This window comes from Melanostigma gelatinosum, assembly GCF_949748355.1.
Source record: "Melanostigma gelatinosum genome assembly, chromosome: 15".
NCBI lineage: Eukaryota > Metazoa > Chordata > Actinopteri > Perciformes > Zoarcidae > Melanostigma > Melanostigma gelatinosum.
In genome coordinates, this window is record NC_136648.1 from 4,752,195 (window position 1) to 4,768,613 (window position 16,419).

At 40.0% G+C, this 16,419-nt stretch overlaps 1 protein-coding gene across 4 annotated transcripts in view; it reads right to left on the bottom strand.

Moving 5' to 3' along the window:
• Positions 1–14,049, bottom strand: part of LOC306789680 (zinc finger protein GLIS1-like) — a 37,998-nt gene extending 23,949 nt beyond the window's left edge. For 3 of the 4 annotated variants that reach the window (XR_013772678.1, XM_079285756.1, XM_079285754.1), the window contains exon 1: positions 13,958–14,049. The gene's annotated coding sequence lies outside the window, so the exon portion shown is untranslated. The remainder of the gene's footprint in view (positions 1–13,957) is intronic. The other variant, XM_079285755.1, reaches the window with a different exon arrangement.
• Between the last annotated feature and the right edge of the window lie 2,370 nt (positions 14,050–16,419).

Here is a 16,419-nt window from a genome sequence, read left to right on the forward strand (position 1 = left end):
AAGCCTCAGCGAGCCAGCAAACTACATAAAATAGCAGGCTCATCTCATGTGGTGTCTTTTAAAGACTCACTTGCTGAGGTTAGCTAAACACAGCTTGTGGCATTTTAGGACAAGCAAATGTGTACTTGTCTCAACAATAAGCACTTTGGTTCTGGAATTACAAACTTTTTTCTGTGCTTTTTGGTTTCAGCGAAACATGGGAAAAAGATCCTTCTTGAAGTGAGAGATGTGAATACACAGAGGAAACAGAATCCAGTTTCCTAATCCGTCCTAAATAATCTTCAATGGTGTCACAGAGGCATCGGAGTGGATTTGCAGTTACACACTTGTTAACACGGGGTCCTCATCAAAAGCTGCAAATGTGTCTGTTGCTATGAATTTAGGAATCTGGCGCTTTGTCTTATGCACATTATGCAGTATCTCATTCTTTGTGCAAAGCAGAGAACTATCAGTTCATCAGATGCATGTGAACGTATCAGGGAAAATCAGCTATTCTTATTCTTTGATTGTTGTTTTTTTAACTTCTCCTAACTAAGACCAAATTTTTGCCAGTTCACAGCGCGTACAGTAATCAGACATGAATTTGCATGTATGCATGAGTGCATGTGCAGTTAGTTTGGTCATTTCTTTTAAAGCGGGGAGTTACTATCACATCACTAATAACAGGATCACAGAGCCATATGGAACGAGCATCATGGGTTTCCACATTTCTATATAAATCATATAAGATTTTATGTGTTTGAGAGGGAAAATAAGTGTGGTTTTAAAAGAGCATACATTTTTTTGTAGGTAGAAATACCCACAGGTGCAATATATTTCAGGTTAGGACAATATGTTTGCAAGAGAACAAACTCTCATGAATGTGGCTGGCTGACCATTAAAGAAAACCTGTGAATTACAGAACTAGTTTCACAACTGCCGCTTGTGTTTTTATAAACGACATGAGCGATCGGCATCCCAGTAGCAGAGAAAGTTGGCCGGAGGGGGAGAGTTTACACTTCTCCAAATAATTTGTGCCTCAAGGCGTTCATTTTGAAAATAGGTTAATCCTGTGAAACCAATTTTGTGGGCTATGAGTGTGCTAATAAATCTAAATTGACTCTACTTTCTGGTCATTTTCCTTTATTTATTCAGAGAAAATTGAGTGAGCACAGCCGCCTGCTTCACATTCTTACACTTACACACATTCACACCTTGGAAACTTAAAGAAAGACGACAGTTTTCTACAGGAAAACACTGTGCAGGTGGAAATTAAACAAGAGAGTCGTTTTTTTGTCGAGAACACTACAATAAAAACAAAATACAATCATCGACACACATTAGGCATAGTGTCAGTGTTGGACCTGTAGCTGTGTCCCGGACAGTATTAATCACATAATAAATGTCAGGCTGTAAAATGCAATGCTTTTCTACATCTCCTCACACGACAGTAACTCGCATTAAATGGCTCTCATAGTTCTGCTGGTGTTCTCACTCATCCACCACTACAGGAACATCTTTTTTTACATCAACTGGTACGAAATCCCTGCACATTTTGATCCCCACCTCGTGCACCATATCTCCATCAGAAGACACAGAGCAAACACATACATCTTACTTATGTTACACGACTCAAAAGGAAAGCTTCACAGTCAAGGAAGTAGTGCAAAACATATATGAAAGTCATCTATTCAGATCAAACACATAGCTGAGTTGGGAGCACAATCCTGCCCGCTGTGGAATGAACAGCTGGATTTTCTGTTCAAACTAGGGGGGGGGGGGGCAATTTAGGTCTGACTATTATAGGATATGCAGAGGAGTTTGTCCCTCTAAAAACAGACTGTGCTTCATATGTAATATGCATTACATCTCGGCAAAGTGTTCTGTTTTTGTTACGTCTTCGGCCACCGTAAAATGTTCCCAGCAATACGAGCTGTCAAACAGCTTCAGCTGAGCAACCTAAACAAGAGGATCATGAGGTGGAGCCTCCTGAAACATTTATTTATACTGAGGGAAGAGGCCCAACCTGAAGCTGCTGACCTGACACTGAAAGCTGCAAGAGCTGCACAAAGACGCAGACTGTTAGATTAGAGGTGGACGACACCTTTTCTTCCCCCAAAAAACTGAACCGAGTACAAAGTGATTCATGCTAATTATGCTGGGAACTGACTCAAGAATGTAGTCTTTCAAGCTGTTGTCAGTGGCATACCAAGAAATGACACATTAATAAGATCAACATAACTACTGTAGTCAAAAACTGTAAAATAAAACTGTTTCTAAGAGGCTATACGTGGAAGGTCATGTATCTGAATCTAAAGGAAATCTATTTGGAGATGACAAGTATGCTATGAATATTAATAGTGATTGTAATGACTAGTTAATGGTACAGATGAACAAGAAAGCTTCAAAGACCATTTATTTAATATTAGCCTCGAGCAGGGGCTCAAACAGCTGTGGACAGTAAGGTCATGTCCAGGTGTGCCAGGAGTCTCGAGACACTAACGTCACTGAGGAGTGACACATGGCTGCAAGTTGCCTCCTCCTTTCTGAACACGTCTCATTCCTGCAGCCAAGTCTACAGAAAAAGGTGCTGATGACCATTTTTCCAGAAAGCACAAGAAAATCCCTGCAACGTCCAAGTGAGTGATCAGAAGCTGCAGCAATACCGTGACAAAATTCAATGCCGATGCCAACGCCGCTATGTCATGTCTACATTTTGTCCAGGTGACAAAACCACTGATGACTGTGGAAACACAGCTTCAAAATGAAGGAATGTCAAACCACCACAAGACCCTATCAGAGGAGGGGATTACTCTTCCATGCCCGGTTATATTGATACTGCAGCTGGAAGCAAAGGAAAAAGTGTTTTTCTTTTTTAATTCACTCTGAACAATAAGCCACAAATCAATATTTTTCAGGGAGACATGGCAAATAACCTCAACGTTTACGTTTAGGAGACAAGTTGATATTAAGACAATCCAACTCTAATCCGCATCAAACCTAAATAGAGGAATGTGTCAGAATGTCACATTCAGAAATCAGTTTTGGATCATTATTTCACCAAAGGTTTCCATGGATCACTGATACAAGATCCAAATCCATACAGTGTATATCAGGGGTATTCAACTAAAATTCCAAAAGGTCCAGATTGAGAAAATGTCCTCGGGCAAAGGTCCGAAACATTACAATAATATGTAACTCGCGCTATTTAGTGCCATATATATTTAAATATATTCAAGAAGCCTAGTAGTCGTAACAACGTCTCTGTGTAGTCAACAACTGTCAAATCAAATAAAGTACACATCAATTATATTTTAACAAATTATTATTCTCAGTTTTCAAATTTAACTGGATGGATTATAAATAACATAGAAATACATAAATAAATGTTCTTCTCATTTAAAGTAAAATAAGAGCTGGATTAAAGAACAACTGACATAACAGAAAGTTTTTCAAAAATGTGCATCTTAAAATAAAGTAATTCATTTTAGAAAAATGAATTTCACTGAATTGTCCTGCAGCTTTAAATTCAGTTCATTCAGGTGTGAAGTGATGTCAATAACAAAAGCCACAATATTATATTTTTGTCATCTAAAAAGAGAAATCTGTGAGCATGGACTTTATGTGTGGTTATTAAACAGATTGTTTCAGCTCTATTCTCTCTGGTAACATCATTGGACAGTGAATTACTGTTTTGGATTCTGATCATTTTGGGCTCTTATGTTTATTTTCTGTGTCTTCATTTCAGATGTGAGTGGGTACGTTTGTTCAAAGGAGTTGTGCTTTGCCTCGTAGTGCGCTTAATTTGCCGCTTTTATCAATAGTTACGGTTTCTGAACATATGAGACATGCTGGTTGTACCTGCCTGTGGTAAGAATTAACATAGAAGAGTCTGTTCATTCTTGCTTATAAATTCTATTCTCTCTGAACACGTTTCTCTTTTTGGAGAACCTCATGTGAGATAACTTCTCTGATCAGCGCAATGTTCCTGCTCTTCTTTCTATTTCCTCGTCTCTCCTCCGTGTGTCACGGTGTGTGTAAATCTCACTCGAGTCAGGAACCTTGTCAGAATACCCATATTTGATTGGCTGAGCTGCATCCCCTGATGTGATTTACACCGCATTGGTCGGTGCATTTCCTGCACCGCTGAACAAGTGCCGTAACGGCTGAATAAACTGCGCCGGTTAAAGTTGAACTAACTGTCTTATATGTATAATTCCAAAACATATATATGTTCTGGGTCCGGATGCAATTGCGTCTGGGTCCGGACCCGGATCGCGGTCCGCCAGTTGGGAACCCCTGGTGTATATCATTAACGGAGCTGGTAATACCACTCAAAGCACTTTAGCACTACATGTCATTCACCCATTCACACCCAGTCATACACTGATGGCAGGGGCCATCAGTGTATGAGTGTCTCGCCCCAGGGACACATCGACATGGACTAGCGGAGCCGGAGATCGAACTGCCGATCCTCTGATTGAAGGACGACCTGCTGATAGGAGAACGACACAGTCTCCTATCCGTTCTCCGACTCTAATTCTATGGTCTGGTCACACCACACTTTGTGACAAGGAATTTCTTGCACCAAATCCAATTAATTTGAATGTAATCATCACACACTCAAGAAAACAAAGGGAGAATGAGCATTTTTACTTTTACTTTTCTTTACATGCACACATCCTATATTCATCCTATGAGCTAGCTGCGACCCGGTTTGACATCAAGTCATGCACGTGGTCAATGTGGCCACACTGAGCCAAAGACTGTTAAGCTCTCACAGCGTCTTCGCTGGTAAAAAAATAATTCCGTTATTTTGATAAATGTGCTCACTTGTATCATTGTGTGTTAACACTCCTATTTCCACAACACTGCAGGCTACTTTGTTTTGTAGCCAGAGAAAAATCTTTGGCACTTCCCTGAAGTAAACTCAGTGGGAGCAGGTGAATAACACAGTCTCATGTTGCACAAAATAAGAATGTGTTGTTGGATCACAATTCATGCATGTCGTCTTAGCAAGAGGCTTGAATTGTTAACTTTAGACACAGTGACCCTCCTGGGGCTTTTCTATGGTGAGACAGTGAATTCTCCAAATAACACTTTTAGAAATGTGAAATCTCTCCGAGGTAACAGCAGAGTTGTTTTTTTCATTGTTTATTTTTACTGGATGTTCTGTCTTCAATTTTCACAGAAATGCATTTTCCTTTTTCTATAAACTAGTTTCAGAGGGAAATATTGTATTCTTAATTTTTTTGACAGCTGTAGTTTTTAGATGTGTTCATGATTGACATTTTCCATAAAAAACATATGACGATCTTATAAAATATGATGCATTGCTATTAATGAATGAAAGCTATAAAAAAAAGTATATAAAGTGGTTAAGACTGACTTCACCATGACCAACAACTGCATACACATTAATGCATCAGAAATAATAACCCAATGATATTTTTCATAATAATAATAAAACAGGAACCATTTTCCGCATAATGAGCGCTGTTATTTTTTTATTTTTCCGTTAAATATTTCAGTACTACGGAGCCCAACGAGGCTGATGGTTGGAATTTTGCATTTCCCCTGAAATGAACCGTTAGTGTGTTGGTCCAGTCCAGTTATAACACAGGACCAGTTTAGGGAAACGCTCTGCGGAGGAAAAGACAGATGATGCAACACTCTACATCATGCATTTATTGGTCATTACTCCTGGACTGTGGCTGCAGCTGTGGTCGTATCTATGGTGGCACAGATATGGCCACAGTAGCTGTGATTGCGCTTTACTGCTCCTATAAACATCAGACAAGAAAGCCACACATGACAGATGTGCCTCAAATACACCACGGGAGCTCAGGAATACAGTAGCTTCAATACAGCCAGCACATCCTTGTCAGTTCACTGCACACAAACCATGCGTGTAGTAGTGTGACACACATTGTAAACTATTGTGTCATAATCATAACAACCCAAGCACAGCCATGACTACAGCCGCAATCACAGCGACTGCAACGGCCAAAGCTGCTTCATCCAATGGCTATATATAGTTATAATCACAGCTACAGTCTGTCAGAATCAAGTTATGTGCATAACACATAATAGGCCGACGCTATCGGTGACAGCAGGTGGATTTTGTTACCTTTGGGACAAAGTCAAGATAGTTGTTTCTCTCCGTTTCCAGACATGAGTGGTGTCAATGCTATCTAATTCTTAGCAAGAAAGCAAATAAATCAATTTTACAAAATATCAAACTTTTATTTTATGCAAGACGTACGGATGAGCATTTTTACATTGTTGTATTATTGCTACTTCCACTCATGCAAAGGATCTGAAAACTAACTTTGTATGTCGCTAAGATAACCATGAAAGTGCAGGAAATAACTTACATGTTTCAGTTATTTTCCTAGACTGGTGTACCATAGGGTCTCCCATCTTCCTGTCTCAGCATCAGCTAAATTTCTGTCTTCAACTAAAATCCGAACAAGTAAGTTTCAGTTCCACTGTTTCTAAACTCGAGCCAGAAAGCGGCCGTGGATCTCTGCCTCTGCCTCCATCAGTGCTCACCTATCCCTCCGTGCTCTCCTCCTGGCAGACCTAAACATTTACAAGCAGGTGTGGCTCTGCGAGAAACTTGGGACTGAGCGCAGATGGCAGGAAATTCCTGTGAAATGACAGTGGTTCGGTCCAAACCACAAGATGGTGTGAGCAGAGCCCTTGAACCAGATACAGCAGGGCCAGCAGCAGCAAAGCCGATGGACTAGACTTGGACTCCCCAGCCTGCCAGCGCCTTGAAATAGGAGCAACATCACAAGACGTCTGTTAAAACTCTTCTGCGATGGACTGGGTCTGGTGTGGTGGGTACTAACTGACTCCAACGTGTCTTTCAAAACTAATTTTGGGTGGTATTTGGTCTGTGAAACCGTATGAAAATAGATTATGTTTTGCATCTAGCGGGTTTTTTTTAGCTACGTTTAGTGAAACATCTGTAATTTTGCCAATTTATCAGGCAGGGCTATATCAAGCAATACTTTCCAGCTCTTCATGCTGCACTCCTCCATATGATGTCATGGGAGAATTCATTTTAAACAACGAGCCGACAGGAGTGTCGTAGTGAGGGGGATCAGTGGAGCCAAGTACCTAAAAGACTGGAATTAAAGTTTTACATTATTAGCATGATAAATTGCTGTTGGCTGAATATATAATCTAATATTTTATGTATCGAAAACAATATTTTTCACAGCCCCTCATCGCTCTGAAAGGTAAGACAAAGATAAAGTTACCAGCAGTGTTTCTTGAGTGGTGAAATATCGGCACGCAACACGGCTAACTAGCTAATATTATCATCGTCGGCCTGCTGATAAATGAAGCAGCACTGTCTTCAGTTTAAGGAAACAGCCACAGGGAGAGAATCCGCTGCAGGTCTTCTATCACAATCTGCTCATGTTACTGAAGATCATTAGTTCACACTGAAAATATTCAGCCAAGCTGTTCCGACAGCTTCAGTGTTATGAAGACCTAAAAGACTGTGTCTACATAAGTACCGGTACAGTCTGTTGAGAAAAGAACCGTTATCAAATGGTGTTACAAATACGACTGATTGTACAGGCGGGACAATTGACGTATTATTAAAGGGGGGGGGGGGGCTTCTGAGGCTGCATACGAGGCCCTGATTTTGTGCCAGACCACTGCCAACATATAACAATAGCTTTCAAACAAAGGACAGTAAAAGTTTTGGAGTCATATTGCCAATACATTTGGGAATAGAGGGGAAGGAATGAAGCTGGGAGTGTGTGGTAAGAAAAGAAATGCTTTTAAATGAAACTAAATGACTAAAAGATGAATTATTACTGTGAACATACACATGTTCCAGGTAAGGATCGTAACTTTACAACATGTATTCCTGTCAAAACAATGGCACTCTGACCAACACTTTTCAGTCTCACATTTTTGTTCCTGTTTAACATTTCTCCCCGTGCTTCCAGCTGGGCCTCTGGATCTTTTGAAGACTGCTCTTTGATTTTTTTGTTTTTTTGGTACTAAAACTTTGAAATGTAAATTCGTATTTCCTCTGGGAGCGGATGAAACGAGGAAAGCTATGTGTACGTCTGCTGCGCCGATTCTGCGAGGCGTCATTAATCTTGACAGATCTCTTTAATTTAACTGCTCTATTTGTTATCCTTGTATGTTAGTTTTCGGTGGCTCCCAGTAATAATATTTAAACTTTATTGCAACAAATCCCTCTACGTGGTTCTCTCTTAAATGTACATGGCCAAACACTACGGTAATTCATGCAAAGACAGTGCATTATGTTGCTACATGCTGTGTAAGACATACACTTTTACTTTAACATAATGATGTTCTCATTTTATAAGACGATTGGTTGTTGAGTTTAATTACCAATATGTATGTTGTAATATAGTTTGCTGCTGCTGCACTGATGATTGATGAAACTCTCTGCTCTCTTGCTGTTAAGCTGCTGAAGCTCTGACCTCCCACTGAAGACCCTGTGGGAAATAAACGAATTAGCTTCATTGTGTTATCTTTTATAAAAACATCATGTCTTCATCTCCAAACTGTAAACTTTTTGAGAACAAAAGACAATACAAGCAACTTCATAACGTAGGATGAAGAGGTTGTCAAACTGTCTTAGTATAGAGGGGTTCTTAACCTTTTTGACCTCGGGGCCCAACTTTTCAAGTACAAAGTGTCCCGGGGCCCACTCTGACTATATGCATCAAAAGTGTCAGACAACCTGTAGGTCATACAGAAACAGAGCAGTGGGCCTTTGGAGTCAGTACAAATTTAAGATTTTTGTCCGCATAAAATAAAAAAGTATCTTTCAGTATAAATAACTGCCGGTGGCTGTATCTGTACAGGTAAAGGACAGTATAGGGCTGCAACTACACTATCAGTGAACAACTGCCTCAAATTTGAAGAAGATTGGACAAAGTATGACCATTCTACAGTGTTTCTTCATGAAGAGATCCAGGCGGAGCTCTAAAAGGACATTTGGAGACACAAATGGACACATGGTAACCACATGATATTCTGACACACTAAAGATGTTTCTCCCTTTATATTTTGATATTATATTATTTTCCTTTTATTTTTATTTTTAGCCTTTGCAAATTGCAAAAACTATGTATATATGGTCGAAGACGTGGTGTGTGAGTAGCGGACTTGCTGTGCTTAATGGCTACGACCGAGAGCACGAACGAGCATGAGAATAGCTCAGTTACGCAAACGTTAGTTGACGGCTTATGGAAGAGGAGGATAAGGTTTGTACTATAAGTACTAGCGTTATCTGAAGGCAGTAGCTCCATGGTAACATCCGCCAGCACGTTGTCGGGTCTGTAATGTGTCTTTTTCCGTCGTAATGCTGCAAGATACGACTTGCAGCGGTTATGGCGACTTTCGACAGTGTGTGTGGGCTCCTTTTGTGGAGAAACCATAAGAAATGAAAGAAAATCGATGATTTCTTTACAAAGATGAGGATTTTGGGCATGCTGGGATACCAAACACGGACATGTTTTGTGACGTATTTGCGCAAACAAGCCGTAGGAACGGAAGGGGAGGGGATCGAGGATGCCGGTGTTGAACAGGCAAAATCCTTGTTAAATAAATGAGATGATACAATGTGATGATCACAAAGACATTTATTATCATGTGTATGTAAACCTGCATACACAACAAGAAGCCCAACAGGCTTTCCCACGAGCGTTGGATGTTTCGTCGCTTGGTGTCGCTTTATTTTTGAAGGCTTCAGTGCTTCGTTTGATAGCATTAGCCCACATTCCACACACTGAGCCCTCGGCTCTGCCTCGTTGCCTCCGTTCACAAAGCCGTACTTAAGAAAGTCAGGGTTGTACTTGCGCACACATTTAGACTTTTGGGGGGTATGGCACCACTGTCGTCTTCATTTTTTCTTTTTAATAACTTATCCATAACTTTCGCTACAGGCTAGCGGCTAGCTGAATGTCTTCTTCTGCTTATTGCAGCTTGTTAAACAACTGACTGACGCATTACCGCCACCCGGTGGTGGGAAGCTATATTGTAACTGAGCGTCTCATGGATAACAGTGATATCTCTGGTGTCTTCAATTGATAACCTATGCTGTCCCGCGGCCCACAGGTGCAAAACTGAAAGTTTTTCGCGGCCCTCTAGGTGGCGCTCGCGGCCCAATGATGGGCCGTGGCTATATGGTTAAGAATCACAGGTATAGAGGTTATGTTCAAATTTAATTCCACATGTGTCATGTGGAATTATCACCAACTCTGCTGAAGGGTTGGGTCTATATTCAATCAGATTTATAGATGTGCAGCCCACAACTTTACTCTTTTGGTTCACTCTCAACGCTCTCATCATCAACCCAGTTTTCAGCAGTAGGCAGCATGTTTTCAGCAACAACACAAAAGCTCTGATAAACCCACTGTACACTACCTGTCTGTACCTGCCCAGCACCAAACAGCAGGCAGACACAGTTGGCGACTATAGCCGGTAAAGACACTAGATGCATTTTCAAACGTAGAGCTAAAAAGAGATTTAATAATGGACAGGTAGCCAGAAACACCTGCAGCGGGGCCAACAGAAGATCACATTTTGGGCATGCGCATTGTTGTTTTCCCACACTCTGGACACTTGACTGTTGTGTGGCTATGACCGGTCACTAGAGCCAAGCTAAAACACCGTTATATCAGAACAGCCTAATGACAAATAACGGCAGTAACCGAGGATTTGTATGTCATGCATTAATTCAGTACCACTAAAACCACACTTTTCTGCTGCCAGCAGGGGGGCTTTTCCCCACTTGCCCAAAATATCCTCAAGCCTATTTTGCTCCACATAGGACGTATATTATTATACTGCATACCCACATCCAAAAAGTGTCCTTTTTTCTAAAAATGTATTCATGTAATGGTTGTTTTTACATGTTGATTTGAAGTTAAAGTGACAATGTAACTTGTGTGGAACATAGTGGGCATGTTTGCATTTCACACTATTTTGCTACTATTACTTAAAGGCTGCTTTTAAATGCAGGGTTTTAACTTTTAAGGTAATCATTTTATATTTGTTATTGCTACTTTGATTCAAGGATCCGAACACACCACTGTCCAACAAATCATTCAACCAAGAAGGCTTTCCCTGCAGCTACATACGTAATCACATCTAAACCAAAGAGACCAGATACAAACAAACACAAACGCACGCAAGACATTTGTTTTCTATTCAAGTATTGTGAGAATAACCACAAGCAAGAATCTGTTCATAATCATAGAGATAAACTACCTCCATGTATTAACTGTAACCCTTTATAATCCCATTAATTCACTGGACTGTGCTAAGAAGAAAAGTGCTGGGACTTGAAATAATTTACCAAATTAAAAAGACATTGGCCTGCAGTTAATACACACCAGAAACAATGTTGAAACAGTTGCCTCTGATACTTGCAGCGGGTCGCATTACCCAGCTGTGTCACCCTTGGGTGTTGCAAAAGAGCACGCACCTCTCAGCCAGGAATAATATTTCTGAACCAAACCACAATGAGCTCTGCTTATAGGGCAATCACTGTTAATGTCCCTGAAAGGTTTGCAGGGACCGGGCCGCTGAGAAAAACAAGTGATGAACCATTTCATCACCGTGAACACAGGCTGTCATGAAACAGCAGTCCAAACTAGCACGAGATCGGATGTGACAAATTCAGACTCCAGGCTTTTTCATGGTAACAAATATTTATGTAAGAGAAAGATAATTAGTTTCTTGCCTTCCACTAATAAATCCCATATGATCGGAGTCACTCGGGGACTTTGAACCGTTAATTAAATACATTAGGTCATCTTTGTAAACACAAGTATTAAAGTGGTATTAGTAACAACGCTGTGACTTAAAATGACCTCTATTAGCCTCCAGAGGGAATTGTAGTAATACGTCGTGTCCATCCAAATATTGCTCAAATCTTAATCAAATTTACTAAAAGTAAACAAAGGAAATTGTGTCTCAACAGGTGTTTTCATCAAGTAGTAAGAAGAGGGTGTAACAAGATTACATAGTCAAAAGAGATCCAGTCACTCCAACTTTTCCCTCAGAGCTTAACTTGTTTCTTCTTCATGTTGTGTTTTTAATTTACTGCCATTTGTGTTTTTTTCGTTTTTTACTAACACCTTTAAAGATTGTATGTTATACATTTGAATCTTCTTTGTTTAATCTGCACACAAAAAAATACTGAGATCCTTTACCTCAGTAAAAGTAGAGATACGCTAAAAATATTCAAAATCAAGCAAAAGTCCTAAAGTCAAAATGTTACTTCAGTAAAGGTACCGACGTATTATCAGCAAAACTAAAGTATCAAAAGTAAAATGACTCATTATGCAGATTGGCTCTTTCCAAACGTATAAAAACACCTTTGTTTTATTTCGATGTTTTTCTCAAATGTATTGTGTCAAAGTGCCCCCTAGGATGCCCTCCCAGTGGAGAAAACATGACAAAGTGCTTTAAATGGTGCCTTTCCAGTCGAGAAAATGAATAAAGTGCCTTCCATGGTGCCTTTCCAGTAGAGAAAACATGATAAAGTGCCCTGTAAGGTGTCTTTTCAGCAGATAAAACATGATAAAGTGCCCTAAAGGTGCCCTCCCATTAGATAGAATGTGATGCTGTGCCCGGGTGGCCTTACCATTAGAAGATGCAATGCAGTGCCATAAGGGTTGCTCTGCAACTTTCTACACGCTGCTCCAATACTGGTGCCCTTTTATTTTCGCCCCTGCCCCTCAACCAGCCTGAGTCTGATGATAAGGAATGTATAACCTCACAACTATCTTGCAGAATGAGTGGATTCTGTTTCGGCGTTGATACTTTCACTTGTAATCTGATTAAACATTTCGAAACCGTTGTTTACATTCTGAAAAGTCAGCATCCACTCAAATTTAAAAGTGCTTTTGTTATTTTCTCTCCCTGGTGTGATATGAAGCCAAACATATACACACTGCCAGGGCAAACAAATATTTTTGGGGCTGAAACTAATCTTGGCTCGCTCTTGTCTCTCGCTCATATAGCACCATGCTCCATCGAAGCACTTGAACAAACAATCTGAGCATCTGGTGAAATAATCTCTGGGTATTGATCAACAACCTGACCAACCTCCCAAAGGCATATTAACGCCAGTTTCAGCTTTGCGGAAGAGTACAAATCTTGTTTGTCGCCCCTGTAATTGCCACATATATAAGATGAAATGAGGTAAATGATGTAATTATCTGTGACTCAGTGCTGCACACACCTCTGTGCTGTGGGAGCGCTGGCAGAGGCCTGAGCATAAACCATGAGTCCCCAGCACAAGCTCCATGTCAGTGATACCATGAGACTAATGATTAAAACAAGCCTCCTCATCTGTTTGGCTTCCAGAAAACCAGATTTCCACCCCCTGCGCAGCATTTTTCATTCCAGTAACATTACATAAATCAGTGCACTGCAGAGGAGCGGAAAGGAAGAGTCCCATAAGTAAAAAGAGGGAAGAAATATCACATTTGGGTAAGAGTTCACTTGTATAGCATATCTATTAATTGCCTTCTTCAAATCCTTGTTGCACAATCAAAACAAGTTATTGTGTAACCCACAGAGGTACAATTAGACCTGATAACATTTCTGAATAACAGCGTGGAACTGTTTTCTTCTATTTAGCAAAGTTTTTCTTCATTTATCGTAACTTCTTGACATGTTAGTAGTTGTAAAGCTGCTGCAAATCCACCAAACAATGGTTCATGTGTCAGCTGGAGTGAGTGTTTACAGACAGCTGCCAACATTTACAGTGATGTCTAACGTTACTTCTTAATACTTCTCGTGGTTTTGCATCATGATCATTGTCAGAAGAGAAAAGGCATATTTTGAAGTGATCTAACTGAATCGTAAAAACACAGAATCTGCATTAAAACGTTCGCCACAAACTGTTAAAACACAACATAGAGCATGAGGTAACGTCTACATTGAGGGCTGTTCTTACCGTTTTGCGTCCAGATGTAGTTCACAGCTTGTTAGTAGGTCTTTGCCTCGCGCTGGCTGCACGCGGATTGTGCTTCCCTGTCACAGCGGCGCTCTCTGCACCGCGAGCTCACAGGACATGCCTGCATCTGCTTTGCTGCGCGCGCACACGCACGCACAGGCAAACTTCTTTTTTTTAAAGTCTTATTAATAAACAGAGGATGTGATGCAGCTAATTTGATTCACTGACTGAACGTTTCTGGAGTAATTCAATTACCAAACTACATAAATACATAACTCCATGGTGACATCATCCCTACTTTTTAACATTATCATTCGTGGCTTTGCTGTGATATTTTCTCATAATATTCCGATATAATTCTTGGTACAAATTTCCAATAAGATTTTTAATAACAAGGGGCTATAGCCTAGTAGTGTATAAGGTAATACCCTTTTGTTGACATTAAGAATTTGTAAACCATATACTAATGGCTAATAATAATGTAATAATAATTTACTTTGCTGTATATATCAGTTAACACTCAGATCTTGTGCTTACATTTCAGAAAAAAGTAGACTTACTTTCCACCACTGTAAACTAACAACAATTTCTGGGTTGCCAGATCTTGGCTGATATTTATCCTCCTTTTGTGTCACACTTGCTTTGTCTTGTTATCTCCTTTGATTCCAAAAACAACTGACCTTTGTGAATGCAGCTGCAGCGCATCTGGATCAAAATCAGTACAATTCATTATTCACAATCACAGATTAGAATTATTAAACCTTTCATTAGTTGTGAACATTTAATAACACAGATGACTGGCTAGCTTTTGCTGCTGGCTTATTAGCATTTTGCACTCTTGACTCTTAATAACATTTATAACTGCAAATTGAATTGTTTATCACCTATTATTAGTCATTTACAACCTTTATGCAAATGTTATGTCTTAATTAAAAAAGTGACCCTTTACAGAGAAGTATCACAACCTGGCAAGTATTAAATAAGTAATTAAATAATAACTTCCTACAAACATGAAACCCATTATGGATGATCTTCAGATTATACCTTTTTAATGGCACCACAGTCATTTCCCTTTTATCCCTGCATGTGTTGAAATAAACAGCACTCATAATGTGTAGCATGATGTGTGTTTACGGTTCAGTCAAAGGCAGCACAGAACACAGACGTGTTTAACCTTAATCTAAAGGCTTTTGTAAGTCTGATGTCTTCTGGAAGTTTATTTAGTTTGCAAACTAGGAACATTTGGCAGCTCTTTACCTGATGACCTGAGAGGCCGAAATGGTTAATTTGGTAAAAGACAGTCACAGATGTATTTCCCAGTCAATTGAGAGATTTACAGACAAGCAGGCTCTATTCTATAACTGAAAGAAACCTGAGAACTGATGGGACCTGTTTTCTCTGTCTTCATTCAGAGGCAAATGCTGTTCTAGTATTTCTAACCGGCTGGAAAGGATCGTATCGATAAGCTTCTGCCTGGAAAAGAATCCTCTGATTCTCACTATGTTTCTAAAATTGTAAAATGCACACTTTGTAATTGAATGAGGCTGTTTTTTGACTTGCTTTTGATTTTCAGAGCGCTAACTTTCAGCCTCCCTTCGTCTGTGCAAAAGACAATTATTATCTTGGTTTTGTCTACATTTTGGTGCAGAGTCCAGGCACTTTTAATTATTTGTTGTTTAATTCCCTTGCAGAGAGAATGTATAGGCCTGTAGTCGTTTGGTAACAGAGAAAGGTACATTTGTGTGTCATCTGGATGATTATGACATTGAGCAAGACACTGAACCTCAAATTTCTCAAAATGCATGCAAAAAGATTGAATGTCGCTTTAGACAAATGCATCTGCCAAACCAATAATATAATGTATTGTAATCATTATTTCCAGTGGTACCCCTATAATTGTGTACACAGTGTGTTTGTGGTGCCTTGTACTGACCATGTTCACGTTATTTGGCTTGCAGACTTTCCTGTGGAATCTCTGTCAGCTCTGCATAATGTACACTGTGGTAAAAAATGAATGCTAAATATTATCCTCGTCAAATTCCCAAGGTGAAGCAAGCTCCCTGTCCCTCCCACATTTGTACCAATCACATCAGAACTTGGACGCACTGCGTGACACCCTGTCAAACATCTGGCCCTTCCTCGCACTGCAAAGATTGACATAAATACACAAATGAGGCACCGAAACCCTTTATCTGTGTATCTTATTACACGGTGAAACTGCAAGTCAGAGCTGTATTTCTGATTCCCGAGATGATGCACAGAGCTGTAAACAAGTCCTCTGGGACGCCGCTCAAAAAACAGAACCAGATGGGAGAAAACAATTCACAAAAGAACACATTCTCCACGAAAAGTTGGGCTATTGTATCTCCTAACTAGATACAGAAAACAGCTGGTTTTGGTCTCTTTTGCTTGACATCCTTTTCTCTTTCTGACTCTCTTCCTCCTCAGGTGCAATAAACTCG